At 40.8% G+C, this 23,286-nt stretch overlaps 1 long non-coding RNA gene across 1 annotated transcript in view; it reads right to left on the minus strand.

Moving 5' to 3' along the window:
- Positions 1–21,263, minus strand: part of LOC139765373 (uncharacterized) — an 84,923-nt gene extending 63,660 nt beyond the window's left edge. The window contains exon 1 of the long non-coding RNA XR_011716660.1: positions 21,136–21,263. This is a non-coding gene — a long non-coding RNA (uncharacterized lncRNA). The remainder of the gene's footprint in view (positions 1–21,135) is intronic.
- Positions 21,264–23,286: the final 2,023 nt, after the last annotated feature.

Consider the following 23,286-nt stretch of genomic DNA (forward strand, 5'->3'; position numbering starts at 1 on the left):
TAAATACACTATTTTGGATAGTTCAGCAGCAATCAACTGATGTCACATTGATAGATAGCATTCTGGTGCCATTCTATTCACTATATATCTCAAGGGTCTACCAAACTACATAAATTGGATTTGTGGAATTTGATTTACCACTTCAATGTTAAAGAATCTTATTAAAATGAAAAGATTGGTATCACATCATCATCAAGATTGTGAAAAAATTATGAAAATACAGAGAAAACCAATAAACTACTGATACACACAAACTTCATTACGTGACTGGGTCTACTTGTATTACTGGCGTATTTCACCAACCCAACTCCAATCCTCTTATATTTCAGTGATTAAGGATACCAATAGAGAGCTAATCTGGATTATTAGGTTGTTGGGGTAGGTTTTTTAAGTTCTCTTGCTTAATAAAAGTGTTACACCTAATTTTACTCTGTATTTTCCCTAATTGTCATAGCTCTCCGTACTACCACATTTCATAACTGAAGGAAAAATTTTTTTCCAATTTTGCTTCCCAAATCAAAATCACCTCTCCCAAGAATAAAGAATCCATTTCTATGCATTGCTTCCAAACCCATAAGTTATTCCCCTGGTATCTCCAACCTGGAACTTTATCTGGTAATTTACCAAAAAAATATTCTAAATAACACAGCACTACTCACTTCTAATCACTTCTAATTAAAGTAAGGGGTAAAACTTTATATAAATACCTGTTTAAATACCACAGGAAAGAAAACCTATCAAATTAATTATTGTAGAAAGACCATAAATTAAAAAGTTAAACAAAACACAGGAAAAGGAAGAAGAGGAAAAGCAATTAATGAAATAATAGATACTCAGAATACTTTCACTTATATGCAAAACGCAAAGCCAGGACCACAAATTCCACTAACCCACAAAAACAAGAGGAGTATTTCCAGGTGACTGCCATTAAACAAAATTCTAAAAAGGCAGTATGAAATGGTATTCAGCGAGCCAAAAATAACATTAAAATCATATGACCGAAGAGACTTCTTCCTAAACACTTATCAGATGTCACCAACTTAACACAAGAGGGCCATTAAGAGAATTCCCATGCACTCAGACCAGACTCCTGGAACTAAGCCCTCATGAAGAAGTACAAAACACCTCTTGCACAAGCACTAAGTATAGATTCTGGCATCACTCCTGAGATTCTGAAACTAACTGGCATTGTCCCACTCCACAGAACAACAGGTTTTCAGGGTGAGAAAATCTTGCCTCTCTCAGTTGAATTTCTCGAAAACAAAGAAAATGCTGACATGATTTACACAGAATTTGACAAACGTAACTATGGTGTAATAGCATAAAGTGCAAAAGATGGGAATTACTGGTAATATTAAGAGATGAACATACAGCTTTTTGACTAACAGATCACAGTACAAAGTTGTAAACTATGCCATCTACTGCACCTTCATGGTTAGAGCTCACTCCTCAAGGAAATTACTTGCTCCCTCCTGTTCCTCATTCTTATATCTGACACTGATGGAAATATGAGCCTCAGTTCCATATCATCCTTTGCAATGGACACAAGAATGTGTATGAAAATCACATCAAAAGAGGAAGCAGAAAGGCTACAAAGTGATGTGAACAAAATATTTAACTGGGCAAGCAAGAGCAACATGCTTTCCAATGGAGATAAGTTTCAAATACTCTGATATGGTGAATATTGGTGAAGTCTTCAGAGTTTTTCTACCCAACAGCCCTGGCTTGGCCCAAGATGTTGGACTGACTCATTGGTAAATCAAACTGTTGGAAGCTGCAGCCCACAGGCCCACATAAGCCCCACAGCCTGGCTGGTATGGTACACTTACACAATACATACCAGACAGACACAGTTGTTATCATAAACCAGTTGAATTATATGAACGACCTTAGAGTATTAATGTTTAATAACCTAACCTTAAGCGAACACAACAAAACAACGTTTGCCTCGTGGAGATGGATGGCAGGCTGGATCCTGCAGACTTCAAGAAAAGGGAAGAAAAGCCACTGATGAAATCATTCAAGGTGTTAATTCTTTCATGAATTGAATATTGTTGCATTCTAACATCACTCTATAAGGTGTGTGAAACTGGAGAATCAGAAAATGATCAGAGATCTCTCACAGCTCATGATAATGTGGTAAGGTAACCAAATTACTAGAAATGGCTGAAATCTTAGGCTATACTCCCAGGAGTGCAGATGGAAAATCATAGAAAGTATGGACCTTAACTTACATTTGGATATAACATCCTACTGGCACAAAGCTTGGGAAACTTTGTAAAATATTATCTTTGAAATCTAGATGTGCAAAGTGCATGAAAAGAGAGAACACCTTAAACATCTGGAGCACAAAACTCTTTAGCATCTTGCCTGCTTGCTTCACAAAAACACCATGGGATGCACAGTAGAGAAGTTTAAATGTGCACTGGACAAGTACCTACAAAATGTAGACCAGGCAGGTTGTGGGAGTTGAGGCTGCAGTTTCCAACATCTTAGTTGATCAACAACCCAACCCTGAAGACTTTGTTAGGTATTCTCCATGGCAAGCAAGGAAGCTGGTAAGAGGTCATTACTGGATTATGTACTAATTGAAAGGATGCAAAAAAAAAAAAAAAAAAAAAAAAAAAAGATTGGATGTGAATGTGCTGAGAGGAGCAGCTGGTGGGATGTCTGATTATTACCTAGTGGAGGCAAGCATGAAGATCTGTCACAGTTTACAGAAGAGGAAATAATATGTGCAAAAAGGGCAGTGAAAGTAAAAGAGCCTGAAAAAGACACTTGCGTGAAAATATACCATGAGAGACTAAATGTAGAACGGTAAAAGGTGCTAATAAATGAAGCTAGGGGAACAGGTGAGGAACAGGAGGTACTTAGGGAAGCAATGCTGTAATATGTGAAGTGGTGGGTGGTGTAATAATCAATTAAAGTTCCTCGTCAGTGAGAGAAGGGGTGCATGGGCAGTACTTACAGGGACAAAGTGCAAAAGAACGGCAGATGTACATTAGAAAGCAACAGGAAGATGAAAGGAAGCTTTAGGGACTGAAAAAGAGGGTATATAAGAGTTGGGATCCAAGTATCAGCAAACTTCAGGGAAAATAAAAAGCTGTTTTGGACAAGTGGTGACAGGGCAACTGGGGAAGTGGTAACAGGCAGTGATGAAGTGAAGAGAAAATGCAGAGAGTACAATAAAGAACTGTTGACTCTGTATGATGATATGGTGGTTCATGTTGGGTGTTTGGGTCAGAGAGGTATGCAAAATTAGTCACAGCAAGTGGTTTGGTGAAGAAAAAAGGTGAAAGCCTAGTGTAAAATTAAATGTGGCTAGCTGGATGAAGTGGAAGGTGCTGCAGTTGAATTTCTTAAGAAAGGGGTAACTATACTGCCAATAGGTTAGTTAGGATTTTTAATCTATGTAGGCATTGCAGTGAGGTGCCTCTGGATTGCCAGAATGCATGTACAGTGCCAATGTATAAAGATAAGGGGCAGAGAGGTGACTTCGAATTTCACAGTTAAAAATCTGTTGATCGTACCTGGTACCTTGTTTGGAAGAGTGGTGGTTGTAAGGATGGTAGCATGAGCATTAGATTGGGGAGGAACAATGTGGTTTCAGGAGAGGTAGAGGATGTGTGAATCAGGTGTTTGCTATGAAGAATGTGTGACAAATACTTAAAGAAATAAATGTATTTGGATGTGGCATTTATGGATCTGGAGAAAGTATATGGTGGAGTTAATGGAAATGCTTTGTGAAAGGTGTTATGAATATATGGTGTGGGAGGAAAGCTGTCAGAAGCAATGAAAAGTTTTTATTGAGAGTAAGATGTGTGTGAGAAGAAAGGAGGATGAATGATTCTAGAAGATGGGTCTGCAGGAGAGGTATATGATGTCATCATGAGCTGGAGGGAGGTAAATGCAAGAATCTTGGAGAGAGAGGCAGGTATGCAGTCTGTGGGAGGTTAGAGGACATGGGAAGTGAGTCAGTTGTAGTTTTCTGATGACAACTGACAACCGATTTGAATGAGAAACCGCTGAGGATGGTGTCTGAGTTTGGAAGAGTATGTAAAGGGAGAAAGTTGCAAGTAACTGTGAATAAAAGTAAGGATATTGGGTTTAGTGGTGCAAAGAGAGATTGGTTGGGTTGTGAGTTTGGTTGGAGAAAACTTGGAGGAAATTGGGTGTTTCAAATACCTGTGAATGGATATGACAGCAAATGGAACCATGGAAGTGGAGGTGAGTCATAGGGCAGGTGAGGGGGGAGGGTGAAGGTTCAGAGAACTCTGAGTAGTGTGTAGAAAGAGAGGTTACTATCCAGAAAAACAGAAATGGGTATGTTTGAAAGTATAGCAGTCCCAACAATGCTATATGGATATATGGCATGGGCTGTGGGTGATATTGCATGGGAAAATGTAAATGCATTTGAAATGACATGTTTGAGGACAACATATGGTGTGAAGGCTGAATGAGTAGGTAATAACAGGGCAAGAGAGAGGAGTGATAATAAGAAGAGTATGGTTGAAAAAATTCATAAGGATGAGTTGATATGGTTTGGACAAATGAAAAAAATGAGAGTACAGAAGCTGACAAATAGGATAAATATATCAGAGTTGGTAGCAACAAGAAGGGAGAAACCAAACTGGAGATGCAAAAATGGAAAAAAAAAAAAGGATTTTGACCACTCAAGGACTGAACATGCTGGGGGTGAATGGAATGCAATGGAACAAAGAGAACTGAAGTGATAAGGTATACATACAGAGGGAGCAATGAGCTGTCAAGGAACAGAACTAGGTCATATGAAGCAGCTAGGGGACAGCACAGAAAAATCTGTAAGGCCTCATGGTTTTGGTGCATTAAATATGACAGCTAGAGAATGGATGTGAAGGAATGAGGCCTTTCTTTGTCTATTAATGACACTACCTCACTAATGTGGGAAACAGCAAACAAGTATGATAATATCTTATTCATTTATTCATTTTGCTTTGTTGCTGTCTCCCGCGTTAGCGAGGTAGCGCAAGGAAACAGACGAAAGAATGGCCCAACCCACCCACATAAACATGTATATACATACACATCCACACACGCAATATGTACATACCTATACATCTCAACGTATACATATACATACACATACAGACATATACATATATACACATGCACATAATTCATACTGTCTGCCTTTATTCATTCCCATCACCACCCCGCCACACATGAAAATAACCACCCCCTCCCCCCAAATGTGCATGAGGTAGTGCTAGGAAAAGACAACAAAGGCCACTTTCATTCACATTCAGTCTCTAGCTGTCATGTAATCATGCACCGAAACCAAAGCTCCCTTTCCACATCCAGGCCCCACAAGACTTTCCATGGTTTACCCCAGACGCTTCACATGCCCTGGTTCAATCCACTGACAGCACGTCGACCCCAGTATACCACATCGTTCCAATTCACTCCATTCCTTGCACGCCTTTCACCCTCCTGCATGTTCAGGCCCCAATCACTCAAAATCTTTTTCACTCCATCTTTCCACCTCCAATTTGGTCTCCCACTTCTTCTCATTCCCTCCACCTCTGACATATATATCCTCTTGGTCAATCTTTCCTCACTCATTCTCTCCATGTGACAAAACCATTTCCACACACCCTCTTCTGCTCTCTCAACCACACTCTTTTTATTACCATACATCTCTCTTACCCTATTATTACTTACTCGATCAAACCACCTCACAACACATATTGTCCTCAAACATCTCATTTCCAGCACATCCACCCTCCTGCGCACAACTCTATCCATAGTCCACGCCTCGAACCATATAACATTGTTGGAACCACTATTCCTTCAAACATACCCATTTTTGCTTTCCAAGATAATGTTCTCGACTTCCACACATTCTTCAACGCTCCCAGAACTTTCGCCCCCTCCCCCACCCTATGATTCACTTCCACTTCCATGGTTCCATCTGCTGCTAAATCCACTCCCAGATATCTAAAACACTTCACTTCCTCCAGTTTTTCTCCATTCAAACTCACCTCCCAATTGACTTGTCTCTCAACCCTACTGTACCTAACAACCTTGCTCTTATTCACATTTACTCTTAACTTTCTTCTTTCACACACTTTACCAAACTCAGTCACCAGACTTCTGCAGTTTCTCACACAAGTCAGCCACCAGCACTGTATCATCAGTGAACAAAAACTGACCCACTTCGCAAGCTCTCTCATCCAAAACAGACTGCATACTTGCCCCCCTCTCCAAAACTCTTGCATTCACCACCCTAGCAACCCCATCCACAAACAAATTAAACAACCATGGAGACATCACACACCCCTGCCACAAACCTACATTCACTGAGAACCAATCACTTTCCTCTCTTCCTACAAGTACACATGCCTTACATCCTCGATAAAAACTTTTCGCTGCTTCTAACAACTTGCCTCCCACACCATATATTCTTAATACCTTCCACAGAGCATCTATATCAACTCTTATCATATGCCTTCTCCAGATCCATCAATGCTACATACAAATCCATTTGCTTTTCTAAGTATTTCTCACATACATTCTTCAAAGCAAACACCTGATTCACACATCCTCTACCACTTCTGAAACCACACTGCTCTTCCCCAACCTGACCTCTGTACATGTCCTCACCCTCTCAATCAATACCCTCCCATTTAATTTCCCAGGAATACTCAACAAACTTAGACCTCTATAATTTGAGCACTCACTTTTATCCCCTTTGCCTTTGTACAATGGCACTATGCATGCATTCCACCAAACCTCAGGCACCTCACCATGAGTCATACATACATTAGATAACCTTACCAACCAGTCACCTCCTTTTTTAATAAATTCCACTGCAATACCATCCAAACCTGCTGCCTTGCCAGCTTTCATCTTCCTAAAAAACTTTACTACCTCTTCTGTATTTACCAAATCATTTTCCCTAACCCTCTCACTTTGCACACCACCTCGACCAAAACACCCTATATCTGCCACTCTGTCATCAAACACATTCAACAAACCTTCAAAATACTCACTCCATCTCCTTCTCACATCACCATTACTTGTTATCACCTCTCCACTCGCCCCCTTCATTGAAGTTCCCATTTGTTCCTTTGTCTTACGCACTTTATTTACCTCCTTCCAAAACATCTTTTTATTCTCCCTAAAATTTAATGATACTCTCTCACCTCAACTCTCATTTGCCCTCTCTTTCACCTCTTGCACCTTTCTCTTGACCTCCTGCCTCTTTCTTTTATACATCTCCCACTCATTCGCATTATTTCCCTGCAAAAATCGTCCAAATGCCTCTCTCTTCTCTTTCACTAATAATCTTACTTCTTCATCCCACCACTCACTACCATTTCTAATCTGCCCACCTCCCACACTTCTCATGCCACAAGCATCTTTTGTGCAAGCCATCACTGCTTCCCTAAATACATCCCATTCCTCCCCCACTCCCCTTACCTCCTTTGTTCTCACCTTTTTCCATTCTGTACTCAATTTCCCCTGGTACTTCCTCACACAAGTCTCCTTCCCAAGCTCATTTACTCTCACCACTCTTTTCACAACAACATTCTCTCTTCTTTTCTGAAAATCTGTACAAATCCTCACCTTAGCCTCCACAAGATAATGATCAGACATCCCTCCAGTTGCACCTCTCAGCACATTAACATCCAAAAGTCTCTCTTTCGTGCCTATCAATTAACATGTAATCCAATAACGCTCTCTGGCCATCTCTCCTACTTACATACATATACTTATGTATATCTCTCTTTTTAAACCAGGTATTCCCAATCACCAGTCCTTTTTCAGCACATAAATCTACAAGCTCTTCACCATTTCCATTTACTACACTGAACAACCCATGTACAACAATTATTCCCTCCACTGCCACATTACTCACCTTTGCATTCAAATCACCCATCACTACAGCCCAGTCTCGAGCATCAAAACTACTAACACACTCACTCAGCTGCTCCCAACACACTTGCTTCTCATGATCTTTCTTCTCATGCCCAGGTGCATATGCACCAGTAATCACCCATCTCTCTCCATCCACTTTCAGTTTTACCCATATCAATCCAGAGTTTACTTTCTTACACTCTTTCACATACTCCCACAACTCCTGTTTCAGGAGTAGTGCTACCCCTTCCCTTGCTCTTGACTTTACTCCCAAGACATTCCAACACCACTCTTCCCCTTTAACCTTGAGCTTGGTTTCACTCAGAGCCAAAACATCGAGGTTCCTTTCCTCAAACATACTACCTATCTCTCCTTTCTTCTCATCTTGGTTATATCCACACACATTTAGACATCCCAATCTGAGCTTTCGAGGAGGATGAGCACTCCCCGCGTGACTCCTTCTTCTGTTTCCCCTTTTAGAAAGTTAAGATACAAGGAGGGGAGGGTTTCCAGCCCCCCGCTCCCATCCCCTTTAGGCACCTTCTACGACACGTGAGGAATGCGAGGGAAGTATTCTTTCTCCCCTATCCCCAGGGATACCCTATCCCAGGGATAATGATAATATCTAATGGAGGAAGTGAAGTGTTTTAGATATCTGGGAGTGGATCTGGCAGCGGATGGAACCATGGAAGCGGAAGTGGATCATAGGGTGGGGGAGGGGGCGAAAATTTTGGGAGCCTTGAAAAATGTGTGGAAGTCGAGAACATTATCTCGGAAAGCAAAAATGGGTATGTTTGAAGGAATAGTGGTTCCAACAATGTTGTATGGTTGCGAGGCGTGGGCTATGGATAGAGTTGTGCGCAGGAGGATGGATGTGCTGGAAATGAGATGTTTGAGGACAATGTGTGGTGTGAGGTGGTTTGATCGAGTAAGTAACGTAAGGGTAAGAGAGATGTGTGGAAATAAAAAGAGCGTGGTTGAGAGAGCAGAAGAGGGTGTTTTGAAATGGTTTGGGCACATGGAGAGAATGAGTGAGGAAAGATTGACCAAGAGGATATATGTGTCGGAGGTGGAGGGAACGAGGAGAAGAGGGAGACCAAATTGGAGGTGGAAAGATGGAGTGAAAAAGATTTTGTGTGATCGGGGCCTGAACATGCAGGAGGGTGAAAGGAGGGCAAGGAATAGAGTGAATTGGAGCGATGTGGTATACAGGGGTTGACGTGCTGTCAGTGGATTGAATCAAGGCATGTGAAGCGTCTGGGGTAAACCATGGAAAGCTGTGTAGGTATGTATATTTGCGTGTGTGGACGTGTGTATGTACGTGTGTATGGGGGTTGGGCCATTTCTTTCGTCTGTTTCCTCGCGCTACCTCGCAAACGCGGGAGACAGCGACAAAGTATAAAAAAAAAAAAAAAAAAAAAAAAAAAAAATATGGCAGATATAGGGTGTTTGGGTCGAGGTGGTGTGCAAAGTGAGAGGGTTAGGGAAAATGATTTGGTAAACAGAGAAGAGGTAGTAAAAGCTTTGCGGAAGATGAAAGCCGGCAAGGCAGCAGGTTTGGATGGTATTGCAGTGGAATTTATTAAAAAAGGGGGTGACTGTATTGTTGACTGGTTGGTAAGGTTATTTAATGTATGTATGACTCATGGTGAGGTGCCTGAGGATTGGCGGAATGCGTGCATAGTGCCATTGTACAAAGGCAAAGGGGATAAGAGTGAGTGCTCAAATTACAGAGGTATAAGTTTGTTGAGTATTCCTGGTAAATTATATGGGAGGGTATTGATTGAGAGGGTGAAGGCATGTACAGAGCATCAGATTGGGGAAGAGCAGTGTGGTTTCAGAAGTGGTAGAGGATGTGTGGATCAGGTGTTTGCTTTGAAGAATGTATGTGAGAAATACTTAGAAAAGCAAATGGATTTGTATGTAGCATTTATGGATCTGGAGAAGGCATATGATAGAGTTGATAGAGATGCTCTGTGGAAGGTATTAAGAATATATGGTGTGGGAGGCAAGTTGTTAGAAGCAGTGAAAAGTTTTTATCGAGGATGTAAGGCATGTGTACGTGTAGGAAGAGAGGAAAGTGATTGGTTCTCAGTGAATGTAGGTTTGCGGCAGGGGTGTGTGATGTCTCCATGGTTGTTTAATTTGTTTATGGATGGGGTTGTTAGGGAGGTAAATGCAAGAGTTTTGGAAAGAGGGGCAAGTATGAAGTCTGTTGGGGATGAGAGAGCTTGGGAAGTGAGTCAGTTGTTGTTCGCTGATGATACAGCGCTGGTGGCGGATTCATGTGCGAAACTGCAGAAGCTGGTGACGGAGTTTGGTAAAGTGTGTGGAAGAAGAAAGTTAAGAGTAAATGTGAATAAGAGCAAGGTTATTAGGTACAGTAGGGTTGAGGGTCAAGTCAATTGGGAGGTGAGTTTGAATGGAGAAAAACTGGAGGAAGTGAAGTGTTTTAGATATCTGGGAGTGGATCTGGCAGCGGATGGAACCATGGAAGTGGAAGTGGATCATAGGGTGGGGGAGGGGGCGAAAATTTTGGGAGCCTTGAAAAATGTGTGGAAGTCGAGAACATTATCCCGGAAAGCAAAAATGGGTATGTTTGAAGGAATAGTGGTTCCAACAATGTTGTATGGTTGCGAGGCGTGGGCTATGGATAGAGTTGTGCGCAGGAGGTTGGATGTGCTGGAAATGAGATGCTTGAGGACAATGTGTGGTGTGAGGTGGTTTGATCGAGTAAGTAACGTAAGGGTAAGAGAGATGTGTGGAAATAAAAAGAGCGTGGTTGAGAGAGCAGAAGAGGGTGTTTTGAAATGGTTTGGGCACATGGAGAGAATGAGTGAGGAAAGATTGACCAAGAGGATATATGTGTCGGAGGTGGAGGGAACGAGGAGAAGAGGGAGACCAAATTGGAGGTGGAAAGATGGAGTGAAAAGGATTTTGTGTGATCGGGGCCTGAACATGCAGGAGGGTGAAAGGAGGGCAAGAAATAGAGCGAATTGGAGTGATGTGGTATACAGGGGTTGACGTGCTGTCAGTGGATTGAACCAGGGCATGTGAAGCGTCCGGGGTAAACCATGGAAAGCTGTGTAGGTATGTATATTTGCGTGTGTGGACGTGTGTATGTGCATGTGTTTGGGGGGGGTTGGGCCATTTCTTTCGTCTGTTTCCTTGCGCTACCTCGCAAACGCGGGAGAGCGACAAAGTATAAAAAAAAAAAAAAAAAAAAAAAAATATATATATATATATATATATATATATATATATATATATATATATAAAATGGGAAACAGAAGAAGGAGTCACGCGGGGAGTGATCATCCTCCTCGAAGGCTCAGAGTGGGGTGCCTAAATGTGTGTGGATGTAACCAAGATGTGAAAAAAGGAGAGATAGGTAGTATGTTTGAGGAAAGGAACCTGGATGTTTTGGCTCTGAGTGAAACGAAGCTCAAGGGTAAAGGGGAAGAGTGGTTTGGAAATGTCTGGGGAGTGAAGTCAGGGGTTAGTGAGAGGACAAGAGCAAGGGAAGGAGTAGCAATACTCCTGAAACAGGAGTTGTGGGAGTATGTGATAGAATGTAAGAAAGTAAATTCTCGATTAATATGGGTAAAATTGAAAGTTGATGGAGAGAGGTGGGTGATTATTGGTGCATATGCACCTGGGCATGAGAAGAAAGATCATGAGAGGCAAGTGTTTTGGGAGCAGCTGAATGAGTGTGTTAGCGGTTTTGATGCACGAGACCGGGTTATAGTGATGGGTGATTTGAATGCAAAGGTGAGTAATGTGGCAGTTGAGGGAATAATTGGTATGCATGGGGTGTTCAGTGTTGTAAATGGAAATGGTGAAGAGCTTGTAGATTTATGTGCTGAAAAAGGACTGATGATTGGGAATACCTGGTTTAAAAAGCGAGATATACATAAGTATACTTATGTAAGTAGGAGAGATGGCCAGAGAGCGTTATTGGATTACGTGTTAATTGACAGGCGTGCGAAAGAGAGACTTTTGGATGTTAATGTGCTGAGAGGTGCAACTGGAGGGATGTCTGATCATTATCTTGTGGAGGCTAAGGTGAAGATTAGTATGGGTTTTCAGAAAAGAGGAGTGAAGGTTGGGGTGAAGAAGGTGGTGAGAGTAAGTGAGCTTGGGAAGGAGACCTGTGTGGGGAAGTACCAGGAGAGACTGTGTACAGAATGGAAAAAGGTGAGAACAATGGAAGTAAGGGGAGTGGGGGAGGAATGGGATGTATTTAGGGAATCAGTGATGGATTGCGCAAAAGATGCTTGTGGCATGAGAAGAGTGGGAGGTGGGCTGTTTAGAAAGGGTAGTGAGTGGTGGGATGAAAAAGTAAGAGTATTAGTGAAAGAGAAGAGAGAGGCATTTGGACGATTTTTGCAGGGAAAAAATGCAATTGAGTGGGAGAAGTATAAAAGAAAGAGACAGGAGGTCAAGAGAAAGGTGCAAGAGGTGAAAAAAAGGGCAAATGAGAGTTGGGGTGAGAGACTATCAGTAAATTTTAGGGAGAATAAAAAGATGTTCTGGAAGGAGGTAAATAAAGTGCGTAAGACAAGGGAGCAAATGGGAACTTCAGTGAAGGGCGTAAATGGGGAGGTGATAACAAGTAGTGGTGATGTGAGAAGGAGATGGAATGAGTATTTTGAAGGTTTGTTGAATGTGTCTGATGACAGAGTGGCAGATATAGGGTGTTTTGGTCGAGGTGGTGTGCAAAGTGAGAGGGTTAGGGAAAATGATTTGGTAAACAGAGAAGAGGTAGTAAAAGCTTTGCGGAAGATGAAAGCCGGCAAGGCAGCAGGATTGGATGGTATTGCAGTGGAATTTATAAAAAAAGGGGGTGACTGTATTGTTGATTGGTTGGTAAGGTTATTTAATGTATGTATGACTCATGGTGAGGTGCCTGAGGATTGGCGGAATGCGTGCATAGTGCCATTGTACAAAGGCAAAGGGGATAAGAGTGAGTGCTCAAATTACAGAGGTATAAGTTTGTTGAGTATTCCTGGTAAATTATATGGGAGGGTATTGATTGAGAGGGTGAAGGCATGTACAGAGCATCAGATTGGGGAAGAGCAGTGCGGTTTCAGAAGTGGTAGAGGATGTGTGGATCAGGTGTTTGCTTTGAAGAATGTATGTGAGAAATACTTAGAAAAGCAAATGGATTTGTATGTAGCATTTATGGATCTGGAGAAGGCATATGATAGAGTTGATAGAGATGCTCTGTGGAAGGTATTAAGAATATATGGTGTGGGAGGAAAGTTGTTAGAAGCAGTGAAAAGTTTTTATCGAGGATGTAAGGCATGTGTACGTGTAGGAAGAGAGGAAAGTGATTGGTTCTCAGTGAATGTAGGTTTGCGGCAGGGGTGTGTGATGTCTCCATGGTTGTTTAATTTGTTTATGGATGGGGTTGTTAGGGAGGTAAATGCAAGAGTCCTGGAAAGAGGGGCAAGTATGAAGTCTGTTGGGGATGAGAGAGCTTGGGAAGTGAGTCAGTTGTTGTTCGCTGATGATACAGCGCTGGTGGCTGATTCATGTGAGAAACTGCAGAAGCTGGTGACTGAGTTTGGTAAAGTGTGTGGAAGAAGAAAGTTAAGAGTAAATGTGAATAAGAGCAAGGTTATTAGGTACAGTAGGGTTGAGGGTCAAGTCAATTGGGAGGTGAGTTTGAATGGAGAAAAACTGGAGGAAGTGAAGTGTTTTAGATATCTGGGAGTGGATCTGTCAGCGGATGGAACCATGGAAGCGGAAGTGGATCATAGGGTGGGGGAGGGGGCGAAAATTTTGGGAGCCTTGAAAAATGTGTGGAAGTCGAGAACATTATCTCGGAAAGCAAAAATGGGTATGTTTGAAGGAATAGTGGTTCCAACAATGCTGTATGGTTGCGAGGCGTGGGCTATGGATAGAGTTGTGCGCAGGAGGATGGATGTGCTGGAAATGAGAGGTTTGAGGACAATGTGTGGTGTGAGGTGGTTTGATCGAGTAAGTAACGTAAGGGTAAGAGAGATGTGTGGAAATAAAAAGAGCGTGGTTGAGAGAGCAGAAGAGGGTGTTTTGAAATGGTTTGGGCACATGGAGAGAATGAGTGAGGAAAGATTGACCAAGAGGATATATGTGTCGGAGGTGGAGGGAACGAGGAGAAGAGGGAGACCAAATTGGAGGTGGAAAGATGGAGTGAAAAAGATTTTGTGTGATCGGGGCCTGAACATGCAGGAGGGTGAAAGGAGGGCAAGGAATAGAGTGAATTGGAGCGATGTGGTATACAGGGGTTGACGTGCTGTCAGTGGATTGAATCAAGGCATGTGAAGCGTCTGGGGTAAACCATGGAAAGCTGTGTAGGTATGTATATTTGCGTGTGTGGGTGTGTGTATGTACATGTGTATGGGGGGGGGTTGGGCCATTTCTTTCGTCTGTTTCCTTGCGCTACCTCGCAAACGCGGGAGACAGCGACAAAGTAAAAAAAAAAAAAAAAAAAAAAAAAAAAAAAAAAAAATATATATAATATCCCTGGGGGTAGGGGAGAAAGAATACTTCCCACGTATTCCCTGAGTGTCGTAGAAGGCGACTAAAAGGGGAGGGAGCGGGGGGCTAGAAATCCTCCCCTCTCGTTTTTTTTAATTTTCCAAAAGATAGAACAGAGAAGTGGGCCAGGTGAAGATATTCCCTCAAAGGCCCAGTCCTCTGTTCTTAACGCTACCTCGCTATCGCGGGAAATGGCGAATAGTATGAAAAAAAAAAAAATATCTATAATCATATAAAGATAACCTGCCTATTTCAATGCTTCAGATGATGAAATTTCATCATCAAAATATTTACTCCACTTAACTGTGTCAAGATTCATTTGGTTTGGAAGGTAAACAGTGAGTTCAGATATATATGGCGAAATAGGAATCTGACCCTACAAGGGACATATCTCACAAGTATTAATTTGATCCCTAAATCAATACTGATATCTAAACTCACCCAATATATTTGCAAGACTCAGATTCAGCCAGATTTAGACATTACAATGGGTGGCAGCATTCAGTGGAATGCATAAAAAATAAAGTAATAAAGACATTTCTTGATTCCAAAGGCAAGTTGCCCTGTATCATAGCTTCACCTCATTTGCATATTAACACAGAAACTGTATAAAGCTCTGAAGAAACTAAGAAACACCAGGTGAATGCTTCTGTCACCCATCCATGGGATTTTCACTTTTCTAATGTCCTTGCATGTAATGCAATGACATTAGAAAATGGTCAGGATGCCATACGCATCCCCCCTGGCTAAAACTCAAGAATACAGATGCACATATTCTATGATTATGATGTGTTTTACTCTTAAGGAATTGTTGTTGTCATAATAAAGTGTGATTTAAGAGTGTGGGATATTCAATTTTCACTCTTAAAGCTGATCTTTTGAGTCTAAATACAGCATAAGTGGTAGGGTTACGAAGGAGGAATGTGCAGGGCTATATATTAAAAATGCAGTGTAATAAAAACATAAACAAAACAGCACTTGAGATTTTGTGAGGTGTATCATCAGTGATACTTCAACCCTATCAAAACACATATTACACTTAAGTACCCCAAGATTTGTTCATTATGGAAGGAAAACAATGAGTTCAGATGTCTATCGAGATACAGCAATCTGACCCTATGAAATTGGGAGTGTTTGTGTTTGCTACGTAGTGAGCCAACACTTCAGTTGCCGTTAAGTTGGACTCCTCTAACCCATGTAACTGTCTTTTCCTTTTGCCTCACCCACATGTGGACAGCTAGCATTCTGTCCACAAACACACAATCTCTCCTTGTCACACACAAAACTTTACAGCCCTTAACTCAAACAATTCATTCTCCGTAACTCTAGATTTTCCCATGGTGAAAGCTATGTGCTAGCTCTACCTTTAGGCAAATTGCTAGAAGCAATAGATAAAAGAATTTTCTAGGAACGTTAAGTGGGAGCATTAGATAAAAGCAGTAGGTAGGAAAATTAGGCGGAAGAATAGGTTGGAACATTAGGCAATAGTACACTGGAACATTAGGTAGTAGTCAGTAGGAATATTAGGTAGGAGCCTCTTAAAAAATTTGTGCAAAAGTGGCCCTCAGCCAGTGGCCTGTTAAGGGTGTGGCACCACAGGCTAAGAAGGGGAAATGGAGTACACCTGTTTTGGAGACTCTTTTGCCATGCCAGCCCCTAGAGTGAGTTCCTGAAGTGAAAAGGCATCAGAGATATAAATAAAATCTGACCCTGTGTGGAACAGATCTAATAAGCAATAATTCGTTACCTGAAACTATACAAGCATATGAACTCACTCAAAATATTTGCAAAACTAGCAGTTGGTTGGAATCAAACATCACAATGGATGACATTAGTCAGTGGAATGCATAATATATCAAGGCAAATATGCATTTCTAAACTCTACAAGCAAGTTCTCTTGTATGACAGCTCTTTTTGTTTTGTATATTGATATATATACTAAATTCAGCACTCCATTTGGTTTGTATATCAACATACAAACTAAATCAAGCACTAAAAAATCTAATACCAGGTGAAAATTTATTCAGCCACAAACGATCATTATTCCAATGTCCTCGCATGCTGCACAAGTACGTTGGAGAATGATGGGATTCCATAAAAATTCCTCCTGTTTGTTTACTATTTGCTAAAACTTAAAAAGTTACAAAAATATTACATAAACTTAATTGTTCAAAGCCTCATCCACTGTACAACACTTTAAAATCAAAAGAGGTACTATACCTAAAATCCAACACTCTTCATCAACTCTAAATTGTCAAATTTTACATAATATTTGCTACATATGTAAAAAAAAAAAAATGTAGCTTAGACATTGAAGCTTATTGATACAGTGGTTAAATTGATGAGAACTGCTATTGACGTTTGTGTAAATAAATTATACATTTCCTTTTTTCCATAGCCAGAGGTTGAACCATTATGTGACATTCATTTTTTTCATTCATTTCAAGCTAGAAGTTTCAGTTTTCTAAATTGTTTCTTACATTTTTCATATGTATATATATGTATGTGTGTGTGTGTGTGTATATGTGCGTATGTATGTGTATGTGTGTGTATGTGTATATGTATATATATATGTATATTATCCCTGGGGATAGGGGTGAAAGAATACTTCCCACGTATTCCTCGCGTGTCGTAGAAAGCGACTAGAGGGGACGGGAGCGGGGGGCCAGAAATCCTCCCCTCCTTGTATTAACTTTCTAAAATGGGAAACAGAAGAAGGAGTCATGCGGGGAGTGCTCATCCTCCTCCAAGGCTCAGAGTGGGGTGCCTAAATGTGTGTGGATGTAACCAAGATGTGAAAAAAGGAGAGATAGGTAGTATGTTTGAGGAAAGGAACCTGGATGTTTTGGCTCTGAGTGAAACGAAGCTCAAGGGTAAAGGGGAAGAGTGGTTTGGGAATGTCTGGGGAGTAAAGTCAGGGGTTAGTGAGAGGACAAGAGCAAGGGAAGGAGTAGCAATACTCCTGAAACAGGAGTTGTGGGAGTATGTGATAGAGTGTAAGAAAGTAAATTCTCGATTAATATGGGTAAAACTGAAAGTTGATGGAGAGAGGTGGGTGATTATTGGTGCATATGCACCTGGGCATGAGAAGAAAGATCAAGAGAGGCAAGTGTTTTGGGAGCAGCTGAATGAGTGTGTTAATGGTTTTGATGCACGAGACCAGGTTATAGTGATGGGTGATTTGAATGCAAAGGTGAGTAATGTGGCAGTTGAGGGAATAATTGGTATACATGGGGTGTTCAGTGTTGTAAATGGAAATGGTGAAGAGCTTGTAGATTTATGTGCTGAAAAAGGACTGATGATTGGGAATACCTGGTTTAAAAAGCGAGATATACATAAGTATACTTATGTAAGTAGGAGAGATGGCCAGAGAGCGTTACTGGATTACGTGTTAATTGACAGGCGTGCGAAAGAGAGACTTTTGGATGTTAATGTGCTGAGAGGTGCAACTGGAGGGATGTCTGATCATTATCTTGTGGAGGCTAAGGTGAAGATTTGTATGGGTTTTCAGAAAAGAAGAGTGAATGTTGGGGTGAAGAGGGTGGTGAGAGTAAGTGAGCTTGAGAAGGAGACCTGTGTGAGGAAGTACCAGGAGAGACTGAGTACAGAATGGAAAAAGGTGAGAACAATGGAAGTAAGGGGAGTGGGGGAGGAATGGGATGTATTTAGGGAAGCAGTGATGGATTGCGCAAAAGATGCTTGTGGCATGAGAAGAGTGGGAAGTGGGTTGATTAGAAAGGGTAGTGAGTGGTGGGATGAAGAAGTAAGAGTATTAGTGAAAGAGAAGAGAGAGGCATTTGGACGATTTTTGCAGGGAAAAAATGCAATTGAGTGGGAGATGTATAAAAGAAAGAGACAGGAGGTCAAGAGAAAGGTGCAAGAGGTGAAAAAAAGGGCAAATGAGAGTTGGGGTGAGAGAGTATCATTAAATTTTAGGGAGAATAAAAAGATGTTCTGGAAGGAGGTAAATAAAGTGCGTAAGACAAAGGAGCAAATGGGAACTTCAGTGAAGGGCGCAAATGGGGAGGTGAAAACAAGTAGTGGTGATGTGAGAAGGAGATGGAGTGAGTATTTTGAAGGTTTGTTGAATGTGTTTGATGATAGAGTGGCAGATATACGGTGTTTTGGTCGAGGTGGTGTGCAAAGTGAGAGGGTTAGGGAAAATGATTTGGTAAACAGAGAAGAGGTAGTGAAAGCTTTGCGGAAGATGAAAGCCGGCAAGGCAGCAGGTTTGGATGGTATTGCAGTGGAATTTATTAAAAAAGGGGGTGACTGTATTGCTGACTGGTTGGTAAGGTTATTTAATGTATGTATGACTCATGGTGAGGTGCCTGAGGATTGGCGGAATGCGTGCATAGTGCCATTGTACAAAGGCAAAGGGGATAAGAGTGAGTGCTCAAATTAACAGAGGTATAAGTTTGTTGAGTATTCCTGGTAAATTATATGGGAGGGTATTGATTGAGAGGGTGAAGGCATGTACAGAGCATCAGATTGGGGAAGAGCAGTGTGGTTTCAGAAGTGGTAGAGGATGTGTGGATCAGGTGTTTGCTTTGAAGAATGTATGTGAGAAATACTTAGAAAAGCAAATGGATTTGTATGTAGCATTTATGGATCTGGAGAAGGCATATGATAGAGTTGATAGAGATGCTCTGTGGAAGGTATTAAGAATATATGGTATGGGAGGAAAGTTGTTAGAAGCAGTGAAAAGTTTTTATCGAGGATGTAAGGCATGTGTACGTGTAGGAAGAGAGGAAAGTGATTGGTTCTCAGTGAATGTAGGTTTGCGGCAGGGGTGTGTGATGTCTCCATGGTTGTTTAATTTGTTTATGGATGGGGTTGTTAGGGAGGTAAATGCAAGAGTTTTGGAAAGAGGGGCAAGTATGAAGTCTGTTGGGGATGAGAGAGCTTGGGAAGTGAGTCAGTTGTTGTTCGCTGATGATACAGCGCTGGTGGCTGATTCATGTGAGAAACTGCAGAAGCTGGTGACTGAGTTTGGTAAAGTGTGTGGAAGAAGAAAGTTAAGAGTAAATGTGAATAAGAGCAAGGTTATTAGGTACAGTAGGGTTGAGGGTCAAGTCAATTGGGAGGTGAGTTTGAATGGAGAAAAACTGGAGGAAGTGAAGTGTTTTAGATATCTGGGAGTGGATCTGGCAGCGGATGGAACCATGGAAGCGGAAGTGGATCATAGGGTGGGGGAGGGGGCAAAAATTCTGGGGGCCTTGAAGAATGTGTGGAAGTCGAGAACATTATCTCGGAAAGCAAAAATGGGTATGTATGAAGGAATAGTGGTTCCAACAATGTTGTATGGTTGCGAGGCGTGGGCTATGGATAGAGTTGTGCGCAGGAGGATGGATGTGCTGGAAATGAGATGTCTGAGGACAATGTGTGGTGTGAGGTGGTTTGATCGAGTGAGTAACGTAAGGGTAAGAGAGATGTGTGGAAGTAAAAAGAGCGTGGTTGAGAGAGCAGAAGAGGGTGTTTTGAAGTGGTTTGGGCACATGGAGAGGATGAGTGAGGAAAGATTGACCAAGAGGATATATGTGTCGGAGGTGGAGGGAACAAGGAGAAGAGGGAGACCAAATTGGAGGTGGAAAGATGGAGTGAAAAAGATTTTGTGTGATCGGGGCCTGAACATGCAGGAGGGTGAAAGGAGGGCAAGGAATAGAGTGAATTGGAGCGATGTGGTATACCGGGGTTGACGTGCTGTCAGTGGATTGAATCAAGGCATGTGAAGCGTCTGGGGTAAGTCATGGAAAGCTGTGTAGGTATGTATATTTGCGTGTGTGGACGTATGTATATACATGTGTATGGGGGGGTTGGGCCATTTCTTTCGTCTGTTTCCTTGCGCTACCTCGCAAACGCGGGAGACAGCAACAAAGTATAATAAAAAAAATAAAAAATGTATGAAACTGTTACTGATTTACCATTATGAGTGTTTTTATCCCCACTATTCTCCTCTACTTTAAAGCTCTGCCCACTTTATGAAAACAAAGTTGGAATTTGGAGGTGATTTACCCAAAATCCCACTCTCTCTTTTACCTCAATCAACTCTACACATTTTAAGTAATCTATTGGAACTAATTTTGTAAAATTCTATAATCTAGAAAATGTGCATCTGCAGTCTCAAATTCTACTATGTAAGGAGTCTGTGTTTATGTGGCAAATATATGTATGGTTAACTTATATAAATATTTCACTAGTGATGGAATAATTTCACAGTTAATGCCCGAATTTTTTTTGTGAGCGATATGTAAACAAACACATGAACACACATGGATCTAATGTCTGTAGTAGAGATTATATGCTCACGTGCGATTTACTTTCAACAAGGCCTCAAAAAAATCTCTTGATTACATGCAACGTAAAGATCGTGACTCGTGGGACGTAAAATGTAAAATTACCATTCACCGTTACTCCCATTATATAATACATAAAGTTTGTAAATTTTAGAAATGTAACTGTACCAATTCCTTTTAAAGGTACTCCCTTATTTCCTTTTATCTAAAGAGGCCTTACCACAATGGAATCATTTACGGTCTCTGGGAAAAAAAATAAAGGATCCTAGTCACAATATACCATATTTATTCCACTAACACTAAACTACCTTATATAACAACTCATGTACCACAGCTAATGGGTGGCGGCAATTAAATGTTAATTTAACAAAAAAGTAATTAATTATAGATCAATGTCACACGAAAGTTAATTTACCCTATACACCATTATCTGTCACCCAACTGTATTGGGTCCAAGTTTGTTGTCAACAGTGTTTGCATGAAGGGATACAGCAGGAAATATTTATCTCTGGGCTACGTCCTACTATCATTATAACAGACGATACCGTTTGCATGACATTATTGAAAAGAATATCAATCCATCTGTTAATTATGCATATAATTATATTAAATTATAAGGGAACAGGAGCTTGAATAATCAGTAAGTTCAAGTCACCGAGAGTCTATTTCACCCATCCCCCACCCATCCTCCCCCAAGGCCAGAGATGCTACTAGTGGCTATATTATAAAGCATTAATCTATTGTCTATCTTGTCGATAAAACTGACTATCAAGCAAGTGGAAAACTTTTCAATACGATCATCTCACAAAACAACCCTAGGCCTTTGAGAGGCGTAACCCACAAAGAAATTTCTCAGAAAATAGCCCAATACGACGAATAATTTGTCAGTAGCGATGAAAATCATATTGATGGATGAGTCAGAGTTAGCAGAACTCTAGTCCACTTGCTGCAACCAATCTATATGATTTCTCAGAGATAGTTATGATTTTCGAGGGAAGGATTACACGTGTGTCATCCAGGTGAAATAGTCAACGCTTTCCGGAGCAGGGTGCTCGCTCACACCACCGCCTTATCTACACAACTTCCTCTCCGCTAAATTCATACATGTGGTAAATGATAATAAAAGTTCTATTGAAATACTTTATTTCGCAATCGTACAAAAATCATGTTATACAATCATCATATCCTTTGTTCTCGTGGCCACGCATTCACACATTCCTCTAGCACAATTCTAACAATAAAAGAGAGCAACACCGACCATCACAACACAAAATGTTCGCCATGGTCAAATCCATGAATCTCATAATTATTCAAGTTCAAGAATTGCTAGCCTATAATAGTTCTCGCAGAAAAAGGAAAAAAGTTACGTTATTCTAATCCTGGCCACAGAAACGCAACCATCTCATTCTTAACTCTCCTTAACGAACATTAACTGTTATTTCATTCACCTGTCAGTTATCATCACTGACACTGTCATATTGGGACAAACCCATACACTAATCGTCCCTATTTACCTTGGGCAGTGGACTGTTTTAGATAATAGAATTTAAGCTTATAAGCCAAGCATTGGAGCTGCTTACGCTATTCAGCGCTCTTAATACAAATTAATATATCTTGGAAATTTTTTCAATTGAAAAAAGAATATATATATATATATATATTCTTTTTTCAATTGAAAAAAGAATATATATATATATATATATATATATATATATATATATATATATATATATATATATATATATATATATTTCTATTTTATTTTATTTTGTCGCTTTCTCCCGCGTTAGCGAGGTAGCGCAAGGAAACACAAAAGAGTGACCCAACCTACCCACATATACATGTATATACATACACGTCCACACACGCAAATATAAATACCTATACATCTCAACGTATACATATATATATATATATATATATATATATATATATATATATATATATATATATATATATATATAAATATATATATATATATATATATATATATATATATATATATATATATATATATATATATATATATATATATATACACATGTTAATAGTTCATACTGTCTGCCTTTATTCATTTCCATCGGCATCTCGCGACACATGAAATAACAACCTCCTCCCACTTCATGTGCGCGAGGTAGCGCTAGGAAAAGACAACAAAGGCCACATTAGTTCACACTCAGTCTCTAGCTGTCATGTAATAATGCACAGAAACCTAAGCTCCCTTTCCACATCCGGGCCCCACAGAACTTTCCATGGTTTACCCCAGACGCTTCACATGCCCTGATTCAATCCATTGACAGCACGTCGATCCCGGTATACCACATCGATACAATTCACTCTATTCTTTGCACGCCTTTCACCCTCCTGCATGTTCAGGCCCCGAACACTCAAAATCTTTTTCACTCCATCTTTCCACCTCCAATTTGGTCTCCCACTTCTCCTCGTTCCCTCCGCCTCTGACATATATATCCTCTTGGTCAATCTTTCTCACTCATTCTCTCCATGTGCCCAAACCATTTCAAAACACCCTCTTCTGCTCTCTCAACCACGCTCTTGTTATTACCAC

Source organism: Panulirus ornatus, chromosome 54 (assembly GCF_036320965.1).
Source record: "Panulirus ornatus isolate Po-2019 chromosome 54, ASM3632096v1, whole genome shotgun sequence".
Lineage (NCBI taxonomy): Eukaryota > Metazoa > Arthropoda > Malacostraca > Decapoda > Palinuridae > Panulirus > Panulirus ornatus.